This window comes from Rousettus aegyptiacus, unplaced genomic scaffold (assembly GCF_014176215.1).
Source record: "Rousettus aegyptiacus isolate mRouAeg1 unplaced genomic scaffold, mRouAeg1.p scaffold_m13_p_10, whole genome shotgun sequence".
Taxonomy (NCBI): Eukaryota; Metazoa; Chordata; class Mammalia; order Chiroptera; family Pteropodidae; genus Rousettus; species Rousettus aegyptiacus.
Genome location: NW_023416285.1, coordinates 91,261,822 through 91,287,704, shown reverse-complemented (window position 1 = coordinate 91,287,704; position 25,883 = coordinate 91,261,822). Strand labels below are relative to the sequence as shown.

The 25,883-nt window shown below is 46.3% G+C and overlaps 1 protein-coding gene across 3 annotated transcripts in view; it reads right to left on the bottom strand.

Annotated features, from left to right (window-relative positions):
• Positions 1-25,883, bottom strand: part of FAM107B (family with sequence similarity 107 member B) — a 185,364-nt gene that overhangs the window by 36,868 nt on the left and 122,613 nt on the right. The window contains exon 1 of one of the 3 annotated variants that reach the window (XM_016134398.2): positions 4,946-5,429. The exons of the other annotated variants lie outside the window; for them this stretch is intronic. The gene's annotated coding sequence lies outside the window, so the exon portion shown is untranslated. Of the gene's footprint in view, positions 1-4,945; positions 5,430-25,883 lie in introns of those variants that run through there. 3 annotated transcript variants of the gene reach the window in all.

Below are 25,883 nucleotides of genomic sequence, written 5' to 3'. Positions count from 1 at the left end.
TCCAGCCTTTTATTACGTAAAAGGAGCAAATGCAAAGGGTGGTTTCAATAATAAAGAGAGGCCACTGGATTTATTTGGAGTGCATTTCGTAGCCTCCAAAATGTTCAACTCATAAAATCTGATGGAAATTACATTAGAATATTTCCAAATTTAATGATGACTTTAACCGTTGGGGATGCCCCCAAGGAGAATATTCTCAAGTGGTTTTAGCAGAGGACAGAATGGTCTTTTCGTGTAGGACAATATTAGAATGGGAAGTTTAGTCCTTTGCCATCACAATTTACATTTCAAAGTGACTTGTGCCTTTTGGTACACAGTCTTTGGAGAGGCTGCAAACATGTGGCTAACAAATGAACTAAAGCCCCAGAACTGCTGTTCAGTTGGAAATGTCACAGTGATGTCCTCCCGTCCTTAAGATGATAAGGAGAGGGGATGAAACTGCCAATTTCCTGCTTCGTGGATGCTCTGTAGCTTCTGCAGACATCTGAATAACCACTTAAATATATCATACGGAATATAAAACAAAGAAATGCCAACAGGATGGAGTCTTCCATTGTTCAGGAAAACAGACCATCAGCAGATTTGGATTCCTGTCCACAAACAGGACAAAAGCCGTGAAGCAACAATACTTTAGGACAATACTGTGTCAGCGACATTAACAGTGAGCAAACATCCTTTTTAAATCCAGGGGTAAAAGCAGGGAGCTCCTGCCCAGATGTGAGCTGCCCTTTGCAGTTCTCTGAAGCCACTTCACCTTCCAGCCGTACATTGTAAAGAGAAACGGGTCACACTCACATCACTGGCAAAATGACTCAGACGCAATCACCAAGAGGTTAGCTACTCGCTAATTTCCAAGATACTTGTACACTAGGAGAGGAGCTCTAGTATCACTGTTTTTTTGGTTTTTTTGCCATTTACTTAGACAAGAATCAGTACTTGCCTGAGGTGCAACAGAAAGGAGGAAAAACAAATTATGTCTCTGCTATAAAGTTGAGCAATTAAAGCTTTTCTTGAATAAGTCTTGAATAAAGTTTCTCTAGTAAATCAACTGATTGCTGTTAAAATAAAGAGGAAAAGTTCTGGGGGTTAAAATAGCCACAAAAAAAGGTACATTTGTCTATTTACAAAAAAAAAAACTTTAGGAGGGAGAAAACATATCTTTGTCACCACTTAAGTACTGGGGTTTTACTTATAATAAATGGTCTATGGATGAAGGAAATGGTTTAAAAGGAACACTTATTTCTGTATTTTTTAAAACTTATTTTGCTTGGATTGAGAAGTGATATGCTGACTGTATAAAATTTGGAAAATACAGAAAAGTGTAAAAAATATATAAATGTATCACTAAACATAATCCATATTTTAATATATTTTCTTTTCAATTAATACACACACCTCTTTTCATTTTTTACCAAAATTGGGGTCATACTGAGTAGACAATTTGTTTATTAAATTTGTAAGCATTCATCTGTGAGAAAATACTTTTTAAATATGGTTGCATAATATTCCATTAAATTAATGTGTTATAACTGACTCAAATATCTCTTTGGCCCTATTCAAAATGCAAGCTAAATTAATGAATTTTAATGTAACAGAGTAGGAAAACATCATTGTTATGGTTTCAAAATCCACACAGTATCTATCTAACCTTAAGAAATTACCAGTTGTCAAATTTTGGTGTGGCATCAATCAAAAATATCCATAATTATCTGAAAAGGTTATTGCAATGCTCCTGACTTTCCCCAACTACAAATCTGTGTGAGCCTGGATTTTCTGCAGACACTTCAACCAAAACAACCTATCAACAGACCGTGCAGAAGCAGTTATGAGAACCCAGTCATTTTCTATTAAAGCTGATTATGAAACAGATTTGTAAAAAGGTAAAACAATGCCACTCTTCTCACTAAAACAATTTTTTTTGATTCTGGAAAACAGTTGTTTTGCATTTTAAAAAAATCATTAGACAGACTTGCACAAATGTAAAACAATGTCATCTCACTACCATTTTGTTTTGGAAAATCTCTTTTTCATTACAAATGGTCTTATTAATATGTAATGGATTTAATGTTATTTTTGTTCATCTTAAGTGTATTTTAAATTTCCATTTTAATTCCTAAAAAAAGTAAACATCAGTAGATATACCAACATAAATACATAATTCTTTGGGCCTCAAATACTTCAACAGTGTAAACAGGTCCTGAGACCAAAAAGTTTGAGAACCACTAGGCTATAGAAAAAAAAGATCTCTTTAACAAGTTAAGTAAATCCATGCATTATTTTGTTTGCTTGTAACTGACATCTGCTTAAAATGAGACTGCTCCCAAAACTGTTATAGATTTGCACTGTCTCCTCAGATGGACTCCTTCCTCTTGTAACCCATGTTTACTCTCTAAATAATGAGGTCTCCAAATAATATATTGAAGCATTCCATTACCAAACACTTTTTAAAGCAGTTACTGCAAGGACCCCAGAAAATCAGATATGCAGATCTCTAACCACAGCTACCCATTCACTTCTTGGTTTAAAAAATAAAGTTACCCAACTATATCTGGGTAAGAACAGAATGATTCAGATGATAGTACCTGACACACACTTATTGTCACAGTCATCTGTTTTTACTTCTTCCTACCAAAATTACACAAGCAATTCTGTGAACTCTGCAGGCCAAATGACACAGGCTTGCTTCCAATTACCAGTACCCAGAACTCAATGGAAATAAGAGAACACCCATTTGGTTCCTATTTAACTTTATTTTCTAATCAACAATGCAATCAAAAGGCCCAAAACTACAATTAACACTACAATTAACACTACGGACATTCCTAGGATTTCAAGAACAGGAATTCTACCATGCCACTGTCCTGTTTATCCAGTTGCTACGAAGGAACAAAACTATCACACCCAAACCAGGTTGAAAATAAAACAAAAGCTCCCTCTCTGAAATACTATTTTCTAAGTATGTAGCAGGTGTCATGCACACTTCTCTACACTGAGGATAAAGCAGTGAGTGACCAAACAAAGTCCCTGTCCTCATGATGCGGACATTCTAATGGGGAAGCAGACATTTACGAAGGAGAGTAATGAGCAGAGGAAGCCCAGGATGCCGAGCAGAGGCCGCAGAGGACCCGGACGATAACCCGGATGAAATACGGGGAGACCCTTTACAGACGTGTGGTAGCTCAGGCTTTAGATTCACCAGAAGGAGCTCAACAGCAGGAATACATAAGTTACATAAATCCAAACTTGCACTGAGGAGGAAGGAGCTTGGCGGATCAGAGAAAACACAGTGATCAGTTTTAGACGCCGCACTGCGGATGTCCATAAAACGTGTGAGCGAACCTATAAAGTAAAGGACAACTCAGACGTAGATGCTTGAGCGTGGAGGTCAGATGCGGGCTAGATACATACATCAGGGAGCCAAGAATCCACAGGCGCAACTGAAGCTATGCAAACTGCTGCTGTTCCTCAGTGGAGTGGTAAAGGTGTCCCCCCCACCCCCAAATACGAAAGGGTGGGTAAAGAAGAGCAGCCTGCAAAGGAGACTGAAGGGAGGTATCCAGAAAACCAGGGGAATGCACAGTCTCCGAAACTGAGAGAGAGAAACATGTCCCAGAAAGGACGACAATTCTCAACAGCAGTAAGTTCTCAGCCAAACCGCTGAGGGGTCAAGCAAGAGAACAAGAAACGCCTTCCGGATTCAGCAACAAGCGGGATGACCTCCCCGTGGCTGGCTTCACAGCCTGGGACCTCTGCAGTCCCCATGCTCGGGGGGGGGGAGGGGGGGGGGGGGGGGTCCTGAAAGTGTTTAACGCTTTGCTGTCACCGGCTGGAAAGTCTTCATAATTCCTGAATGAGGAATTCATTTGGCATGTGGCCCTGCACATTGTGTAGCCAATTCTGCCTCTGAGACCAGTTTCAGTGAAGTGGTTGTGATAAAAAAAAAAAAAAAAAAAAAAACAAGAATATACTGGTTTGAGAAGTAACTGGGGAAATGAGCCAGTCGAGGCGCGTGGTGGACAGACTGAAACGGGAGTGGGGCGAGGAGGGTTGTAGCGAACGTGGTTTTCAGAAAGTGAAGCGGGGACCCCTTGCACTACACACAGACAGGGAAATGAGAAGAGGATCCAGGAGCGGGCGGATGGGCAGCAGCCGTGGGAAGAAGGGAGAACAGCCTTCGGGGCTGTTTTATTCGTAGTGGGCGGTTATCTGCGGAGAGCGAAGGGCAGGTAGGAAGGGCGGGCTGACTGTGAAGTATTGAGAAGGTGGGAAACAGTCGTTCCGGAACGCGAGGCTGCCGATGAGGAAAACATTTCATTTCCGGGCAGCGCCGAGGCCCTGGTGAAATCGGGGAGCAGGGTTATGTAATGGCACCTGTGTGACCTTCCCCGGGGTACAGAACGTGGCAGTGCAGGAGCAGGAGTGGGGACGAGGGGCCGCCGCCCTCCGCGCTGGGATGTGCCGTGACAGCGGACGGAAGGGAATCGGGTGTGTGGAGAAGGGCACAGGCTGGCCGCGGACTCAGAGCAGCAGAGGCGAGGGCGGCTGGCGCGCAGGTGGCCGCAGGGGCCAGGGGGCTGGGGGTGGAGCTGGAAGGGCGGAAATCTGACGCTGAACCGGAAGGACAGAAGGTTCTAGTCTGTCGGGTGAACTGGAAGGACAGAAGGTTCTAGTCTGTCGGGTGAACCGGAAGGACAGAAGGTTCTGGCCGGCAGGCGGCATCTCTGGATTTCGGAGCAGGGCAGAAGCAGTTCCTGGCATTAACAAGATCAGGAGCAGCGACCCCGTGGGGGGACCCACTCATCCTGACTTGAGCACTCAAAGTCTCGTGTCCTGGGAAATGCCCCAATTTCAGGCAAACTGGGAAGGTTTTAAAACTGAAAATCCCCCCCACACACACACCCAGCCCCACCCAGTCCCAGGCAAACTGGGACTGCTGGTCACCCACCTTTGGCTGCTGTTTAACGAATCCTGACACCTGGAGCAGACGATCACTTTTCAGGGGCCCAAGTTTTCAAAGGAGGAGGAGATATGACCAGTAAATGGCAGCACTGAGGAGTAGAAGACAGAGAATCTGATTGAAATGAGCCTTCCAGGGGCAGGGAGCAGAGGGGTAAGGACCGGAAGGTGGCCGTGGGAAGCAGGGCCCCGTCCCGTGAGTGGCAAGGGCACGCGCTGCCCTCACAGGGCCTGAGACAGCAGCGAACTCACGGCCGGGGTCAGCCAGGACCAGGAGGGGAAGACGGCCCGGGGAGACGCTGGCTCATCATGGGGCAGTGGAAAAGTCTGGAAGTCCAGGGCGAGAAGGGGAAGCACAGAGCCGTCCTAGGAGGAAAGCCCCAGGAGTCCTGGGGCGGGGGCTCCCACAGAGCTATGCAGGCGGAGTGGGAAGGGGTGGAAGGCGCACCCCCGGTGGCCTGCACGGTGGGTGGCTGGTGGCACACTAAGCGGCAAGCACAGGGGAGCTGGTGCCCCACGGTGTCTGTGGGACATACATGTAGGTGTCACGTAACACACCGAGATGGCTCTTCGGCATAAAGATGTGTGTCTATGCTGAAGAAGAGAGATTAGAAAGTTCCCAAGCTCCAGAATGGGTCCCTCTGGTCCTCGTATGAAAAAAAAAAAAAAAAAAAAAAAAAAAAAGCCCTTTCTTCTTGGGATGCAATTCTCAGGTGTCTGTTTCACAATAATCACTTTTGTTCTGAGAGTCGACTCTTTGCCCGACCCCAAGATGCTCCTTAGATCTCTCACATTTCATAATAATGTGTATGACTGTATCCAGAAAATCCTCACGGATTTGCTGATGTAAGTACCAGTAACTAATATAGAAATAAAGTATAAAAATATATTTCTTGACAATAAAATGCTGAAGTTATCTTATCACCATGGAAGGAAGAAGGGGAGGGTATGTGCTGTGTTGTGTCGTGATGAATTGTGCTTTCTGGGGGGAGGGGGTATGTGTTTAGATTATACCATCTGGAGATTTATGCCCTATGAAAACCAGCAATAAAACATATTGTTTCAGCAAAACTTTTTTGTATTACTTACAAAATGCAAAAAGATCCCCTTGACCCAACCACTTGAGTACTTCTGTTCAGTCCAACCTTGCTCTCACATTTTGAGAAAGACAGAGTTAAGCCTGAGAGTGCAGGGCTCTAACCCAACAAAAAGGACAGTAAGCTCACATGCCACGAGGAGACATGATCGTTACTGGACCCTTAGAACCTGGGAGTCAAGGGCCATCTGCGTCCTCGCTCACACGGCCCGCAAGTTCTCTCTCTCCGCCCTGCCTGTCGGTTCAAGGTCGGGCTTCATGAAGGGAACCTGAACTGCGTCTCACCAGTGCGCTCCCCGGGTGCTGGGGGAGCAGCATCGTCAAACACTCCCCAGCCTGGGCCCAGCACACGGTCATGCAGACTGGGCCGGCCAGGGCCCATCAGAAACCCAGCCAAGGAATGGGAAGCAAACTGAACTGAGGGCATGTCAGTGTTTTGTTATCACATATTTGTGTGTGTGTGTGTGTGTGTGTGTGTGTGTGTGTTTTATATCTACTACTACTAGGGAGAAAGTGAAGCCAATGAGCAAATCAACTTCAAATCAAGTAGTATTTTGTTAAAATGAGTAACTTCAAAATACATATCAGTTGTATAATTTTCACCCAATAGTCACATTTTACCAGAAGTGGATATCTTTAAAGGAAATGTAGTTTAATCATCAAAAGTCCAGACACTGAATAGATAAAATAATGGAGCGAAAACTTAATTAACATAAAAAGATATTTTTAAAAAGTAAGCAAAGAGCAATTCATCCAGAGTATAACAGAGATGGTTGGGCATTTGAAGAAATCTTAGGAGAAAAAGAGTTGATGGTTTCAAATGAGGCAGCCTACTGCAGAGTTCTCCCCCTGGCAAAGACATGATGTCCAACACTATAACAAAATGTGCCTTCTGATTTAGTCTTGTATAGGTCTGCTGTTCTGTTAAACCCACGAGTTCCAGTTCACATATTTGAAGGACTATGTTATTCAGTGACCCATCTTATTCTTACCTCTGATACACATTTTCTTGTTTATGCTTTAATCATAGACAAAGTTTTGGAAAATCATCTTGGAGTAAAAAAACATATGCCGAGGAAATTGCCTCACACTTGTCACTTATTTAAGGCAGAAGGGACAAAAGGTTACAGAGAATGAACGCTAGCTACCCTCTTTGGATATTTGCAGGCTCCTCGTTAAAGGCAACAAATAAAAAAGAGCACATTAAGAATGCACCTCCCAAAAGCAGTGGTTCCTTCTGGTGGTGAAGAAAAGCACCTAAAAACAAGAATTTACCACCACCACCACCACCACCCGACCCCACCCAGAAGCTCACTTTCTGGAAATGAAAGAAAAAAAATCAGAATTCAAGTTCAAAAGGAGACACTGTAGCAACTTCATTAGGCATAGAAACAAGAGCAAACAATGAAAAACAAACGTTACAACTCCGTACCAGCTACAGACCTTCCAGACCAATGGAACACGATGTAGCAACTTCATAAGGCATAGAAACGAGGGCAAACAATGAAGAACAACAAATTATTACAACTCTGGTACCAGTTACAGACCTTCCAGGCCAATGCAACATGATGTAGCAACTTCGTAAGGCATAGAAACGAGGGCAAACAATGAAGGACAACAAACTATTACAACTCTGTACCAGTTACAGACCTTCCAGACCAATGCAATGTGCTGTCTCTGGCAGCACAAGCAGAATGTGCGAACTCGTGCTTGAAAGCAATTTTCCTCTATTCGCATTAGTTGAAATCTATTAACAAAAGCAAACACTTCCCCCACTGAATCAGCTTCCTCATCAAGTACTGTGACAACACATATATGTAAACAGCTCAAATGCGCCAGAGTGGGACTCCCCAGGCCTGCATATGCATCGCCCCAAGCCCAACACTCACACCCTGACCCTGCTCCAGTCACCTTTCCCACTTATGAATAACCTCCCCAACCACAGGAGGCTGAGTTGTAATATAATCATTACACCACCACCATAACAACCACAGTGTGTGGGCTTCAAGACGACTAAAAGCTACATTCTCGAGGTTCAGAATTCATGACATCACAGTCCACTCATGAAACGTGCTGATAGTTTTCTATTTGGGGGTAAGCGTTTAATATAGTGGGGAAAAGCCAGTCAGGGGAAAAAGGGCCTGGGGCTCTTATCCCAATTCTGCCCGACTGTGTGCCTCTGGGCTGAAGGGCCCATCACTCTCCACCACAAAAGCTTCCTTCCAGTTCTAGATGTTGTTACTATGTTAACAGGAAACAGCAAACCTAGATCAAAGGAGAGTGTGTGAAATTATAACTGCAGAGGCATACACAAGACATAGATTTGGTGAGCTAACTTCAGATCTGGTCCACAATGCACTTGAACTCTGGTCCCAAGTTCGCCACGCGGCAGACGCAGGCCTCTCCCCGTGACGCGGCCCTGTGTCATTCAAGGCACTGCGGGAGAAGGAGGCTCCACGGAAAACCCTGGAAGCTGTTTATAAACAACGCTGTCAGGCGCACGTCTGATTCACTTGAATGCCTTCCAAGTGTATCACTGTGGACATGTGATATTAAAAATAAAAAGTAGGCGCACGAGCGACCAGTTCCTCCGGCTCCTTCGTTCACACTCTGCCCCTCCCATCACACAGGAAAGACTGTGCAGCTCTCGACATGAAGTGTCATGAAACCTGGTAGATACTTAAGAATTCAACTCTACTCTGCCTATAAAAAAAAGTATAAAAAACATACATTTCACAAAACAGTACTGATTCCTAATTTGGGCACATTCTCTACTGCATTTTGTTTTAAAATGCTGACTGTGACCCACAGTATAAAACTGTTAGAGCCACTGAAGGATGAAAGGATAAACAAAATGTGGTATAGACGTACAAGGAAATATTACTCAGCCTTAAAAAGGAATGAAATTCTTACACTTGCTATGAGGATGGACCTTGAAGACCTTATAATAAGTGAAATAAGAAAATCACAGAAAAAATGAATTCCGTGTGATTCCCCATATATAAGGCACCAAGAATAGCCAAGTTCACAGGGACGGAAAGTAGAAGGCGGTTCCCAGGGGCAGTGTGAGGAGGGGAATGGGGAGTGAAGTGTTCACAGGTATAGTTTCCTTTTGGAAAGACAAAGTTCTGGAGATGGCAGGTGGTGATGGCCGCACGACAATTTGAACACATTTACTGCCGCTAAATAATATACTTAAAAAATGGTTAAGATGGTAAATTTTATGTTACGTATATTCTACCACAATAAAGAAAAAAAAACAAACATTGAGGTAGAAAACAGTCAACAACTGGAAAATGTCCCTTAAAAAGGAAGGCTTTCTATACTACATGATACCAGCGAAATCAGCACAACTAGGAAGAAATACTGATAGCGGCATTCTGTAGCATTCGCACAAGACAACAGAAAACAACACATACTGGTCCCTGACCCCGGTTCCTGGCACAGAGCTCCTGAAACCCTTGTAATTTCCTTGGTGATAAGAGCACTAGGAGCATCCTGTGTTCTGAAGAGGCGACTCTGGGTGGGCTCCTGCATGGCTCCTGGGTGGGGGCCGGTCACCAGAGCGACCAAGCCGCGGTACAAAGCTTGGTCAGCCCTGGCCCCTGCCCATTCTCCAGAGGGGAGAGGGGCTGAAGACTGAGTTAGTAACTGATCCTGCCTACGTGAGGAAGCCTCCATGGAAGTCCTCTACATACAGGTGTCAGAAAGCTTCCGGGCTGGAGAGCACATCCACGTGCTGGGGGGGTGAGGCACCCCGAAATCCACGGGGACGGAAGCTCCTGCACACGGGACCCTGCCAGCTCTCACCTTACGGCTGTACGTCTGTATCTTTTACCTTTAATAACCTCATAAATGTGTTTCTCCAAGTTCTGTGAGCTGCTCTAGCAAATTAATTGAACCTAAGCACCGAGTCATGGGAACCTCTTATTCGTAGCCAGGTCAGACAGAAGCTGTGAGTAACCCAGGGACCCATTAACCATGACTGGCGTCTGAAGCAGGGTGGAAGGGGAGAGAGGCAGTCTCTTGGGACTGAGCCCTTAACCTGTGGGATCTGACACCGTCTCCAGGTAGATAGTGTCAGGGTGGAGTTAAACTGTAGGACTCCCAGCTGGTGTCCCAGAGAATAGTATGAAGGGAAAAAGTCTTACGCCCTTGGTGTCGGAAGTCTCAGTGCTGAGAGAGTAAAGGAAAGATGGGAGGAAAGACTGGGTGTTTTTTTCCTAAAACAATTAGAATCCTAATAGTGGACTCAAGTTACAGTACACTAAGTACTGAATCTTTGGTTTTTTTCCAACTATAAAGCAGAAATGAGGATGTTGACTACAAAAATTAAAGAAAGCGGCAATATTTAAAAAATATTTGTTGATGAAATAATTGAGAACACTATCAAACTGTGTTAAGAAGAACAGAAATGATCAGATCACTTAACAAAGAAAAGAAATCTTATTAGGTTAAATCTTCCCAAAGTATTTTGAGATCAGTAATGTGTAACTTCTATTAACAACTAGGAAAAAGAAGAAATTAAGCACTGATTTCAAGCCGTAGATCAAAAAGTATAACTACTCAAGGCTTCTTTTGATCGAAAATTATTTCTTTTCAAAAACTTCTTTTATTTCAAAGATATGCTGATTATTATCACAGTATTTGCCCTTGCTTTTTAAGTTGAGATCTAAGGAATTTAGCTCTGAAGAGGGTAGGAGGGGCCTTGTTCTCTTACCCTAATGTCAGGTCTGGTTTCCCCAAGTGCCAAGCCCTATAAACTCAGATCTATAAACCTATTATTTATGATAACACATGTCCACAGTGGGAACTTTGGTTAAGTAGGACTGATGTTTTCACCACAAATGAGAATAAAAGTATTTACTTAAAATCCACAGTCTTAGAGTCACATACCACTACACTATTAAAGTCTTTTTTCCTCCAAATAAACATTTCCAGGAAATAAATATTTCTGTGGCTGCAGCAGGCCAGGAAATACAATGAGTTAAACTGAGTTTTATTAAGGGTACTACCACTAAGCCCACCTAAGAATGCTTTCTTTCCCAACTGAACTCAGCCCTAAAGCTCACACCTATTTTTGTGTTTATATCAGGTTTCATGAGGTTCTCAGACCCTAGGACCAGATCTAGTACATGGAAGCATAAAGCTTTCTTTCAATCAGGAAAGGTCACTAAGCAAAACGGGATCGATGTTACCTCTAACAGAGTGAGCCGCTACCTGGTCTAACATACCTATTAACTTGGAGCATGCACCCAACGACCCTAATCAGATGTAATCCCCCCGAGGAGAAATATCCTGCAGACTCATCTGTGCCCAGGATGCTGGGTGTTTCTGCAGGAGTTTAGTAAGTATCAGTGGAATTAATACAGTCCATAAACTCAATCCACTTTATTCATCTTTACTTTGCCAAACCTCGTGGGGTAATTTCCTTGATGTCAGAATTACAGTAAAGAAAAATCTAGAATAAACAAGTTCCTTCCCTATTATGGATATACATTTCCTTCGGATGTCCTCACTGGGGAAAAAAAAAAAAATCCATCTCAGACTTGCCAGGAGATTCCTTGTCAAATGGTTCACTTTTGGGTCACTTTTGGGTCCCTTTTGGGGCGAAGCGGCCGAGGTCCCAGTCATAAAATAATAACATTCTTCATTTAGGATCAGTACCCCACAGGAACCACTGATAAACCAAAAACACAACATGCACCCTCCACCGCCAGAAAGGATTATCTACTTAGAAATGCTTGTTGAACAAAAGAAAAATGCTACTATTTCAGAAGAGGTTTTCTATTAATTTCTACAGGTCCCTCAGGAAAACTCCAGTAACAGACACCTAGAAAAGACCTACTCACTAGATTAAGCATTAAGCTCAGTTCAGTAAACAGACTAAGGAGAAAGATATTTCCTTAATTATTTATGAAATAAGTTACCAATTTGACACACCAATTCTGGAAACTAATTTATTAGAATGTAAGCGTCTCGAAAGCAGATTTAGCTATTTAAGCTTTCCCTGTAAACGTCCACGGCAACTACTGTAAATCACCCAACGCGGGGAGGCATTAAGCTACTGAACGAAAAACCCCAAATCCTTTGGAAACAGCAATGCTTAAGAAACTGTATTTAAATAGTCAGAAGCCAGTTATCTGGTTTTCCTATGACAATACACAGTTATTTTAAAGTCTTCAACTACAAGATAACCAAAATCTTGCAATTGAAATAAACCAGATAAAGCCAGTGAGATATTCACCTCAAGACTGCACTATGATTATTTATAAGTGCCCACTTATCTACTCACGCTGGCAATTGATCTAGAACTGCTTCCCCGGGCTTATTAGCCAAAGAAATGGAAATTCTACCAAAGCAAACACAGATATTTCTCTCAGTAGCATTATCAAAGTAAAAACACGCTGAATTTCAAAACAAAGTTGGCCACTCAATACCTCTCATTAGGAGAAGAGAGGGGAGATATGTCAATTCTCCAGTTCTTTCTAGAGAAGATGTGGGGTGCCTCAAAATAAAAGTCGTATACAACTAGATAAACAGAATTAGAATACTACAAATGAACCAGCAAAAGTGTGACATGGTCGAACAAAAATAATCCCCAGATCGGAGTATTAAATGTGGTTTTGAACTTCCTAGTGGACAGGAAAAAAAAAAAAAAGTTATATACTTTTCATTATCAGAAAAAAAAGTAGCATCCCATTTTCCTTCTCAAGAGAAAGAAAAAATATCATGGCACATGGCTTGAGGGTCTAAAAGAAGTTCCCTGCTTGGGACCTTACATAAGAAACAATGAGCAAACCATATCCTTTATTCATCTTCCCACAAATAAAAGTACATAGAACGCACGGCTATTTTCTATTAAAACAAACAAACGCACAAACAAACAAAAAACAACCGTTAAAGGACAAAGGCATAGGATTATGCCTGGCCTTTAATTCACTGACCTTTAATTCACTTTAATTCACTCAAAGAAAATGCTAACTTGATCCTCACATTTGGCCTCCCAAACATGACTTCATACCAAGATGGACCTTAATGTATTCTGCAGGATTCTCTCCCCAAATATTTCCTTCATTATCGGGAAGACAGCTTCAGTTATTATCCTTGGAGATTAAAGACTGAAGAAAGCTTACCTGTGCTGCTTTGGAAGTACAGGATGAGAAGTCACCTCACCTGGTGACCGGACACCTGGGGTTACAGCAGCCACTCAGAGAACAAAGCACAAGTAAGTCCCTGGTTTTGTGGACTTTATGTCCTAGTGGTGAGGCTGGGGAGCAGGAAGACAGGCAGGAAACAAAGGGGCACACACGATATCGGCGGTGTATCTGCTCGGGTGTCAGGAGGACACACAGCAGGTGTCAGGGTGCAGCAGGCCAGGGGCACGCCGGCCGGGCCTCCGAGTATCTGGGATCGGTAGGTCTGCAGAGGCCCACAGGCCCTGGGCAAGCGTGTGCTTGGCTTGTTTAGGAAAAAGAGAACAGAGGCCAACATGGCTAGAACCAGCGAAAGGAAAGTGGCTGGAAACTAGGTCAGGGAGGTGGCAGGCGAGACCGGCTTCCGAGTCACTCAACTCTTGAAGACGCGGCTGACGTAGGCCTCAGAGCTCCACACTGACCTAGCGGACATCGACCGGCCTGCGAGATGCTTAGAGCACATGCCCTGCTCAGCCTTCTAAAGCCACCGGGGGAGTCTCGGGGGACGGCTAACCTTGGCTTCACCGGCAGGTGTCCACACTCCCGTGATCGACGCCCCGTGACCGTAAAGAAGGCCCGCCCCAGGGAGGTGAGGGCTGTGTCAGGCTGTGCAGGATGCTCGCCTGGGGCGACAGTTTCAGTCTGGCCACGCTGCCCACACAGTCTTTACGAGAGCAGTGACAACGCCAGGCTGGAATGCGTGAGACCAGAGCTGTCCTCAACCCTAGAGCTTAACATTAACCACCAACTCCTTGCCGCAGGCACCAAAGGGATCCAGGTTTTCTGGGACACTTTCAGATGTCACCCCCTGCCCAGAAACGCGAGCCTCGTTCTCGAAGGGCTCCCTCTGGTCGCGATGAGAGATCAGACAATGACCACGCCTTCAGGAGACAGATAACATTCTTCTGAGAACAGCACCAGAGTGCTGAGGTACATGTTTTCATCAACAACAAACCCACATTTTTAACATTTTATCGAGTGCTTCCTCTCTGCAGGCCCGTTGCTAAGGCATTGCTGTGTTCCTGGAGAACTCTATGAAGTGTGCACCATTATTACGCCCATTTTACGGATAAAACTATTCGACTGCAGACCCAGAAGGAGAGCCTGAGTGGTCTGACTCCAGAGGCTGCCAAGTCACCCCACCTCTCTACTCAAAGAAACGGGGCAGGGGAAAGTCACTCAGGGACAGAGCAGAGGACGTAGCCTTCGCCACGCAGCTAATAAGACAGTGTGTTATTTAAGACCCAGGGAAAGGACTCCAGGAAGACACGTGTAACCCAGAATGAAATATGCCAGAGGGGAGGAATCTACCGCTGCTCTGTGACAAGTGACGTGAAAGGCAGAACCACAGCACGGACCACAGAACTCTGAAAACAGGATGCGGGCCCACCCGCCTGGGTGTGCGTCTCTAACCCCCCTCCCTCGCCCCTCAGCCGCCCTTCCCCGACATTCCTTCACCTGCGTTCACGACCTTGTTGCATAGTTCTCCATTTGCTTTATTTATTTATTTACTTATTTATTTATTTATTTATTTATTTATTTATTTTAAAAAAAACAGGGTCATGGAAGTTGTGACCTGACACCCCACCCCACTCAAACCAAAAGACAGGGTAGGTAGGGATGGGGGAGGAAGAAAAAGCTCAGCCCAAGCGACCCACACGTCCACTTGCCAGCATCGGCCGCCACGAAGGGAGGGCAGAGGGCCACACCGCAAGGCAGCAGCAAGAGGAAAGCGCAATGCGGCCACGCGAGGCCCTCCGCTCGCCGGCGGATCTCCTGTGTGTGGACGTGGCCGGGGCTCTGCAGTGCACCGCGCGGCCGCTTCCTGGGATCCAGGGTCTGCGGACGCAGCGGAAAACACAAGACAATGCTTTCCCCTAAAAGGATCTGTTGCTATTGTTCTGTGTGTGTGTGTGTGTGTGTGTGTGTGTGTGTGTGTGTGTGTTTCAAGACAAGTTCTTGAGGAGGGTTTTAAGCTCAGGAAACATGGGACGAAAACGATACAAAAACGGAAGTAAACGATGCCCCCTAAAAGGAACTCCTAGCTACTCCTGCACAGCTCAGATGCTGACGCACAGTGTGGGACGAAGCCTGAGGAGGCCAAGCCCTCTGTACGTGCTCTGTGACTGTATGACTGAACCCAGCCCAGCCCCATCTAAACAGACAGCAACTCTCAGGGTCCGAATCCGGTCCGTCAGCGGCGACTCAGGAAGAGGCATCGACTCTCCGTGGGACGGGATTAAGAAGACACTGTCCCCACCGCCCTCGGTTTCCAACCACTTGTCCGTGATGAAGTGACCGCCGAGCAATCCATGGTGCGGAAGCACATTCGGGGGGCGGGGGGGGGGGGTAATGTGTCCTGCCCCCTCATCGCGGGGCGCTCAAGCTCTCCAAGTCTGTCACCTCATTTCAGCACAACAGAGCAGTCTCAACGCACGACAAGTGTCCCGTGCGATGCGGATACCCCAACCAAGACGGTCAAGGAAGAACATCAGCTTCCGGTGCATTAATGGCCCCGCCCGGATGGCACCCTGGGCCACGCTGACCCCACCCCACCTACTTCCCCTCTCTCATGCCCTGATTTCCAGGAACTGAAATAAGACTTCCCCAAACCCTTCTCATCAGGCTCACCAGTAAGGAGGCAAAGTGTCCTCTCCCTCCTCTCTCCCATCCCCCGCTCTCACGGGTCCCTGCCACTGAGGTGCTTGCTAATTAGGCGGGGCTACAGCACCCCGGGGAGCCCCAGGCGAGGAGCTGCCTCCTGAGAACCCCAGGCAGAGATGCAATTACAGATGCTGCTGGGGTGACTGACTACACTGAAGCTTACGGCTCTAGCGGGTCACTGCAAAACGGTCCCCGAAAACACAAACACTGACAGCTGTCACGCGGAGCATTCTTCGAAGCGGGGCAACAGCCACGCTCCCCTGCCCGGGCAGTAAGCGCTGGGCTCACCACGGAACCTCAGCTGGGTCAAACCTCTTATTAGGATCTTTATTCAGACACACGACCGACGCCTATCTGCAAGCAAGGACGTGGACGTGGGATGGCTGTCCTGGTTATCAACCAGACCAGGTCTGGTTGGGTGCGGTGTGGGTGAAGGCTCTCCCACCAACTCCTGGACAAGAGAGACACCGCGCCCAAACAGGAGACGAGCCGCCCTGTGAGGACCAGGTGGGCCCCTCTCCCGCCTTGCACCGCTGATCCTGGACCCCTTTAGCTGGGGCGTGCGGGGTGCCCCCACCCAGCGACCAGCTCCTGCGTTTGCAGGAGGCCACGGACCGACTAATGAACTGGGCGGAAACCTTCACTTGGCCTCGCTGTGGATTCCTGGTTGCTGGTGACCTACTGACCCGATTTTCTCCTCTGCTGGCTCAGATTCCTGACCCACAGCTTCACTCTCACTTCTAATCACACCCTTCTTCTCACTTCCATCCTGGCCACTGAAAATGTACCTCCTCCACGGAACATGTTCTGTTTCCAGGAACCCTGCCTGCCCACAGACTCTGAGCCTGCGTTCGCCTGGGCCACTCCTATGGGCCAAATGTTTATATCTCCCCCAAACTCATATGTTGAAGCCCAAATCCCCAGCATGGAGGAGGGACTTAGGGGGTGATTAGGTCATGAGGGTGGAGCCCTTGTGAATGGATTTGTGCCCTTATAAGAAGAAACTAAGAAAGATGGTCTCTCTCCACCATGTGACGGCCACCTGCAAACAAGGAAGTGGGTCCTCATCAGACACCAAATCCATGAACCACTTGACCTTAGACCTTCTGACTTCCAGAACTGTGAGAAACAAACGTTTATTGTTTAAGCCACCCATTCTACGGTGTCTGTTACAGCACCCGAGCTGACCACGACGGCCATCGGATGGATGTTCCTTTGAGCCCAGCGGTCTCTCCTCCACTCTCCAATCAGGCCCCGGAGCTCCAGCTCCGGCCCGTCGCCTCCCACTCCCTACCCAGCCCCCGCCCCATCTCTGCCTCTGGGTCGTGCTCAGCACTTGGCAGCGGAGGCCCAAGGGTGGTGCAGGTGAAGCAGGCACTCATCCCCACTGGGACAGCCTCTCGCCCGAGCCCTCACGGAGCAGAGCGGTTTTGTTCCACCGGGTGCGTGAAACCAGCCACGTCTGACGTCCCACCCAGAGGCCCGTCATGGGGGCGGCACACACAAGGGGGGCACCAGCTTTGTTAACTTATGTGCGGGCACCGGGCTGGGTGCTTCACCTGTATCATCTGCCTAAATTCACATCGCAGACATGAGAAAACTTGAATTCCAAGAGGTAAAAGAACCTACCACACACCACCAGGTCCATCTAAAATAAGCTTCGTGTTCTTTCCAGCACGCCAATGCTAGAACTAATAAACGACAGCAAACACTGGAAAAGGCTTTTGGGGGCATGGTAACGTGAGAAGCATCCTCCCACAATCATGCAAAGAACTCATATTTATTTAGAGAAATATATGCTCATATGTTTACGTATTTAGAAAGAAATCATATCAAAATGTGAAGAGACTACGGTCAGCAGAGATAGTGCTCATACATTTAAATAAATACCTAGGCTTTTGTTTATGGTATGAATAAGCAATGCTTTTAACATGTCCCAGGACAAGAATTAAGAACAACAACAACAGCAAAAAGAGACAGTTTTTTAAGATAACTGATTGTGTTTAAAAAAAAAAAAAACACTATTATTTTTTCTGCATTAAAATCATCACCATCATCCCAGTACCTAGGAAGTCTTGGATTTTGCGTGTAATCTTTTGCAGGGGGAGGCGAAGCAGGGGAGCAAAGGAAACTGAACCGAATTAGAAATCAGAAGAGACTTGTAGCTCTCGATGTGCAGTGAGGAGCTTTGTAAGAGCTGGTTTCATCAGCATCCCTGAGCTCCAATTTCCCCTGTGAAAGCCGAGAGCTCCGTGTAGGATGAGGCTTCAGGACCGACTCAACCTCATGACTGCTGCTGGGAACACGAGGGCTCCGTCTGATGGCGACAGCCACACACCAGCGGAACAGTGGGGTGTGTATTTAGAGAGGGCTATCGAATGAATCATCCGTCTGTCAAAAAGAAATAATTTACCTCCGTTTAAAAAGTCATGTTAGACTACAGGATGTTTGTACAGAGAACGCCTTACAATTACTCTGAAGAGGCTATAAATAGTCAGAATTCGAAATTAGTCAGCTATGTGCGATGGCTCAGCAAGAAGCACATGTATGCAACATGTCCCAGGCTGCGTGTGCAAGCGGTTTTATTTCTGACACAAACGGGGAGGGGGAGAGAGAGAGTCTTGGTTACATCCAGTCATTACGATTTCAGTTCTAAGTATGAAACAGGAAGCTCGTGAAGAATTGCAATTGAGAAGAATTTAAAACAAACAAACAAAAAACCTACTTGGGGCATATGCGTGGACAGCTGCGAAGCCAACTATGTTTTATCGCAAATCGTTTCAAGTCACCAGTGGCCCAGGGTACAGGAGACGTCCGAGTGGATGTTCCCTGGGTCCTGACCAGGGTCCCCACATTTCCCCCTCTCCTGACGCAGATCACAGAGTCTAATAACCACCTCTGTGGCATGTGCATCAGGCTCTGTGTGGGCAGGAAAAAAGGTGAGGCCACCAGTCTTAGGAACGAGAGGCCGACAGTGCTCAGAACGCCATCACCAGACGCCTTCTGCTTTCAGGGGGCTGACTTCTCACGTCACCCTTCACATACCTGCCCGTCACCCTTCACATACCTCCTCCCCAAAACAGCCTCATGAAACCTCTGCCACAGCACACTGCCCGGATGAGACTGAGGAGGGAAGAGAGGGAGGAGAAGAAAATGGGGATCCCATGTACGAAACTTGTGCTTCCCAGACCACGAGTCAGTTCCTTGGTGATGTTTTCAATATTTAAAGGATAGACAGTGATTTTTTTTTTTAAAGAAAGACCAAAGGAATTACTTGTTTTAAGCTTTGGGTTGGCACAGTGTACTTATGGAAAGAAAAGCTAGCAGTTCAAATCTAGCTAGACATCTTTTAAGAGTCCTGAACCATCTATCATCTGAAATGTCTTTTAAATGCCAAGAAGCCAAACAAAATGACCAATTATTTAAATATTTATCATACCCAGTGTGTCACTTTCCAGTAAAGCACTTATTTATAAGAAATTCGAGCTAGCAAGTTTAATAAAAGGATATGGAGGCCCTGGAAAGGCAATGTTTGTGAACTGTGAGGAGTTAGGCATTCTTTTAATAAGGAATAATAAAGTTTTTAAAAATAATAATTAAAAAAAAGGAAGGAAAGAAGGGGCGAAGAGAAAGGCAGTGGCGTAGAGTGGCTAAGCGCACTGTTTGTAGTGGGTATATCTGGATTCTGTGTGATCCTGGATAAGTCTCTACGCCTCAGCGTCCTTGTCAGTAAAATAAAGTCAGTTACGGTCCCACGTCACAAGGTGAGAATGAGAAAAACGATGCACGTAAAGCATTTAGCAGGTGCATAAGAAACACTCACGTACTGGGGACTGCTATTCTGGGATGAGTTTTAGCTCCAGCTCTACTCACAATCAGCTGTGTGGTCTTGGGCAAGCTAGTTACCGCGTCTGAGTGTTGGCTTATTCACCAAAAAACGAGGAGTCTCCGTTAGGTGATCTCTATGGCTTCTCGAAGCGCAAATCCTCTGTGACAATGCAATGTAGTTTATAATTTTGAATTCTTTTTGATTTCCGGTTTCCAGACCTTTTTTGGTGACTTACTGATCATGGCCACGACTCCTCTGATACGAGTGCGTGGTCACAAGCACAACCGCTAACACTGCCTGCAGGAATCCTAGACCCTGCTCGGTGACGATCCTTTTCACAGCGTGGTTTCCGGGAACACATTGGGCAAAAGGAAGGCCTGCCTGCGATTAAAAAAAGAGTCAATTACCTCCATTTCAGTGGCCCCCACATGCTGAAGCTGTCCCCAAATCGGATCGCTGGCGTAGTGCTTCCGAGGGCCGCCTGGCCATGATGGAGCATATATGAGTTAAATTCATTTGCTATCACCACCCTCCTTGAAAAGGAACTCTCAATTACTTCCTGCTGGAAACACTCAATAATCTACCCTTTCCGATCTGAACAATGAAGGCAGAGTGGCCGCCAGAGGTCCACTTCTCTCCTCTTGGCGGAACAGAAACCAAACTGTTTTAGATTTACCGTTCCGCACCTGTATTTCTACACTCATCAATGACTTATTTTTTCTTTTACAAGGAAGGAAGGTGCATAAATGCCCTTATATGCCAGGAAATTTTAAAGTTACTGAAAGAGATAAACTGTTACGGTCTGCAGCATCACGCAGAATTCTATCTATCTCATAAATCCATGTCCTAATAATCTCTTAATTTAGGTGGGGGCCAGCTACTCACGTAAGCAATGGAATAAGCATAAATAGAATCTAACGTTGCTGCTAAACAAGACTTGCAATAACGAAAGTAACCTAACACAGTTAATATCTGTCGAAGACTGTGCAAATGGTAATGAGCTCTAATGACAGGAAGTAGTCTCGATGCCTATATAAAACCAGGCCGACCGTCGCTTCTCTATTAATTCTCTAGAGCAGCGGTCCCCAACCTTGTTGGCACCAGGAACCGGTGCTGCTATGAGAATCTAATGCCTGATGATCTGAGGTGGAGCCCAGGCGGTGATGCTGGCGCTGGGGAGTGGGGAGCTTCCACTCGCTCGCCCGCCGCCCACCTCCAGCTGCGTGGCCTGGTTCCTAACAGGCCACGGACCAGTACCATCCACGACCCAGGAGCTGGGGACCTCTGCCCTAGATGTAACTTGGGGAAGTCACATCAACGTTGACAGTTTCTCTGACACCTTGGCCAGTTTAAATCTCCTCTCAACTCTACCAACATGCTCATTAAGAGAGAAGAACCAACAACTTCTAACGAAATAATTGCTTTGGGCAATAGTCCTCAATGAATGCCGGCAGACACCAGGAGAAAGGTGGGCGAGGAAATTCACCACGGAAGGAGCAAGCTGCCTCCCCATGAACCCAAAGATCAACCTCAATACCACTACATTTCCCTGAGATGATGCAATGGGAAGTAGTACACAATACCACCCCTAACAAACTAATCCTGCCCGAAAAGCTGGACAGGGATCTCATCAAGCTTTAGTGCTAACTTCCTGTTTATAGACATGCAGATACTGGTGGAACAGGTTTAAAGAGAAAACTATCCACCAAGTCCAGAATGTGGGACATGCTACAAGGCAACGGACCTGACTCTCCAAAAAATCAATAGCACGGGAAGAAAAGTGTGAGGAAGGGAGAGACAACCTGGAGTTAAGAAGCCTCCAGGGGTGCAGCAACCCAACGCCCTGTGTGAGCCTTGTTCAGATCCTGGTCTGGAAAAACCAACTGTCAAAAGACATCTGTAAGCTAAGGGAGGTGAAGCCGATGCGGGGGAGAGGGGGGGTTCTACGGATATCTGGGTTTCCCGCAGCCCTGACATCCGCTGTTCTGGACCTGCGCATTTGGCTGCACCCCAGGTGAAGAGGCAGCGCCCATGGGCGGAAACTGGGCCATACCCCTGCACAGGAAGGGGAAGCTCTCAGCTAAGAAGAGTCAGAGGAACTGTGGTTGGCAGAACGAGAGGCAGTTCTGGGTCTATCTAGAGGAACTTTACAGGTTCCTCTCTCAGCAATTTTTGCCAATAGGTTTCTAGCAGCTAAGAGCTTCATCTGAAATCCATTCATGTAAAAAACATAAAAACCACTGCTCTGAGCAGGTGAATGAGCACCTGAGCGAGCAGGGTACCCAGGAAATGGGAGAGAAGAAAGAGAGATGCCTGGTGTAACGCACATTTCACATTCTTGAGTGCTGATCCAGCCCAGCTCCTCGACTCCCTAGAGCATTTCATCTTGCTTAGTTTTTGGTCTGCCTTTTATTTTTATATATAATTGAGGCGTGACCTAAAGGGCACACATCTGACATACACAGCTCCATTAATTTTCACCTCCTGCAATGACAATCTCATTTGGTTTGGCTTTCCAGCATAGCATCCATCCTCTGTCCTCAAGGCTAGTGCCAGTCAGAAGCAGGCCGGGAATGCAGAGAGAAACATGTCGGACCTGCTCCCCGCTTCTGGGCCCTGCATGCTGGTGGCCTGCACGGCTGTCCAGCCAGGCCACAAAGAGTCAAATTAAGCAGAGTCCGATGGCCACTAAAGACACGGCTTCTGCAGTGTACTTCTGAAACCTCTGCCTCCGCCCCCAGGTCCTACCTTCTCAAAGCTGCTAGGTCAGGTCATAGGGTTTTTAACTTGCTGCTCCGGGAACTGTCCAGTGGGCCTAGAACAATGGCTGTCACCTCACACCAATTTCAAAGACCTGGCATGTCACTAGTTAATCTTTTAAAACATAGCAGACTGCCCTGTGGTTCTAACCATATAAAGAGATTAACAAAGATTCGAGGGAAATCTTTTTAGGTCAAAATTTAATACTGTTAATTTTTTACTCTTAAAACCAGCTATTCTAAAATGAAAAGCCGCTTTCTTTTTTATTTGCTATTTTGAACTAAGAAACTGGGACTATAATTAAAAATCTCTAAAAATGAAAGATGTGCTACGCTTCTTCTAAGAGTTAGTTTAATGATGCCATAATTCTATTTTAGAGTTAGAAAGCTGTGATGCCAGTAAAAAGTGCCTTACCAGAGACCAAGGGTGAAATCCTGGAGTAAAGTCAGCCCTTATTCCAAAGAGGCTAAAATTACATAACTCGCTTTTACCAAATTACTTCATAATCTTTTTAAAATACAGACTGGGAGATCTGAGGTGTTTAAAATCTTTTCAGAATTTTCAGATATTTATACTAAACAAAGTCTCCTTCTGCAACAGGGAATATGAAATCTTTCAGTATGGATTACATGTGAACAGGAAAAAATACTTTTTAAATACAGAATTATTAGAGGAGAAAATATGTTCATATAAAATATATAAACATCATGAAAAATGCATGATGCCTAATTAAATTCCATCCATTAATAAGGCAATAGCCTTGGGATACTTCATACCCCAAAAATGGCATTTCTGGTAAATATAATGTTTAAAACACAACTCCAACGCACAACATGACAGTTGTGTGCTTTTTATTTGGGACCATGCTCGCACTATGGCTAAGAAAACTACTTCACAAATGGATCACTTTAAGACACTAAAATTTCCACAGAGTGATGCCAAAATAAAAATGCAATACAAATATTCTCCTTAAAAAAACAATTATAGGTTTACCTGGCAAATGGATTATTCCAACTGGGATTCCAAGCCCTTCCCAAAGACAAATAGTGCAAGTTTTATACACAGAGTTACGGGAACACAGAGAGAAAGCCCAAGTCTGATCCCGGCTCTATAAACCTGGGCGAGCTTTTTAGCCTCTCCATGCTAGAAATGGTGTCACAGAATTCCCTGGAAGACTACAGAAGATAACGAATGGAACGATGCCGGGCCTAACAGTAAGTGCTCAGTGAATGCTGGTGTCTTCACCAGCATCTAAGGCTCATCTCTTTCTGACAAAGACAAAGAGAATGTTCCTTGAAATGGATGAACCTCGAAAACATTCTGCGAAATGACAAAGCCGCTCACGAAAGGCCACAGACTGTATGATTCTCTCATGCTGTACGTGAAATTTCTAGAAAGGGTAAAACTCAAGAGCCCAGAAAAAAGATTAGCGGTTGCCCCAAACTGGGGATGGGAAGAGGAGCTGACTGCAGAGTCTAAGACTGGACTGGGGTGATGGCTGCTCAACCGCACGAATTCACTGACAATGACGAGACTTACACTTGGAATGGGTGGGCTGTACGGTATGTAAATTACAGCTCAGGACAGCTGCACTAAAAACAGAGAGACACAGAGACGTGTTTCGAAAGTGTCTGCACAGGTATTTTCAGCCCAATCTGTTACGAGAGCTGGTTCATATCTTTTCCAGGGTATGGCAAAAACGGTTGAGAACGGCAGGTGTGGACAAGGACCGGACCTGGGCCCTAACCCTGACCCGGCTTCTCCCTGGGGCAGGCTCCTTACCTCTGTGCCAAGCCCCGCTCCGGTTTCCACATCTGTGGAATGGGAATCACAACAGCACGAACGTGAGCATTACACCGCCCTCCCCGGGTTCCCATGGCGATAAGCGGCACCACCTTCACCCAGGTGCCCAGGCGAAAGAGGTGAGGGTCACTCCCGACTCCGTTCCCTCTCACTCCCCCGGGAGACGGAAGAAGGCCCCAGGTTCCAAATGTACCAGGCATCCATCCAGTCGCCTCTCACCAGCGCCATCCCGGTCATGGCGACATCCCCGGGGGCTCACAAAAGCCCCCGACAGGTCCCCCGGCTTCCATTCTGGCCCCGTACACGGTTTTAGCTGCCAGCCAGGCCAGAGGGGTACGGACAAACCACAAGGCCCGTCTGATCTCTACCAGCCCCTACTCAGAACCCCTGCCCCCCACAGTTTCCCCACAGGCCGAGTCCAGATCATGGGCGACAGGCCCCACATGACCCGGCCCCCACTCGGACCCCATCTCACGTCCCTCCCCACACCCTAGCTCCGTCCGTCGCCCACCCCGGGCCGCGATTTTGCACTTGCCTCTGCAGGGACAGATGGGAGCGAGGCTCAGCCCCTGCTTCATTCAGAGAGCAAATTCTCCTCTTCAGAGGGGCCTCGCTCCACTATAATGTCACCCCCCCCCCCACCAGACGCCAGCGTGGCCTGATTTATAGTTCTTACAGCACAGGCACTACCTGGCATCATATTATCTATGGATTTATTTACACTGTCCTCCCATGAATGTAAACTCCACGTCGGCAGGGCTTCTGCCGGTCCCACCTACCGCCCCAGCCACACACCCCCTGGCACAGTGCCCGGCACGCAGGAAAGTTCACTAACTGCCTGGCCGAATGAAGGAAGGAATCTCATAAAACGCTGAGCGCAGCGCGGGCCTGGCAGGAAGAGCTCAAGAACTGTTAGTTGGTAATAATAAAAATAATACTATTACACTTATTATTATTATATTTCGCAGATGAGAATCTGGCAGCCCTTCTAGGTTACCTGACTGACCCAGCTGGAACCCCGAGTCCCCAAGACGTGCCCATTCCCCGAGCGCAGAGTAACTAATGTTCCCACCACAGCGGGAACCTAACAGGTGACGTGACCAATTCTCCTTACCACTCTGCACCCTGCCTCCTGTCACCTTCAAAGAAGCACCCCTATCTTACAGGGGTGTCCTGCATGCCCTTAGAATCCTGGGGCAATCCCACACACGACAACTCCACCGGTTATGAAGGATGCAAGCTTTCATCTCGCCCTCAAGACACTCTAAGAGGTAGGCAAGTGTGATCATCTTCTTTTCATAGATGAAGAAACAAACACTCTGCTCAAAAATCATAGACTAATTAATGGTGAGCTTGGGCCTAGGATTCTGAAAATGTAAAAAGACTAGGCCTCTCTCTTTCCAACTCACCATACCACTCTGGGCATCCATTTAAAAAGGAAAGGGGGGAAAAAATAAAAATAATTGTTTAAAAAAAGGAAAGGGAATAAAAGGACCCTGACCACAGCTTTGCCTATTATAAATGACAATAAATTACAAGGGAAAAGAATATTATAAAGGAAATCCCTCTACATATCCAT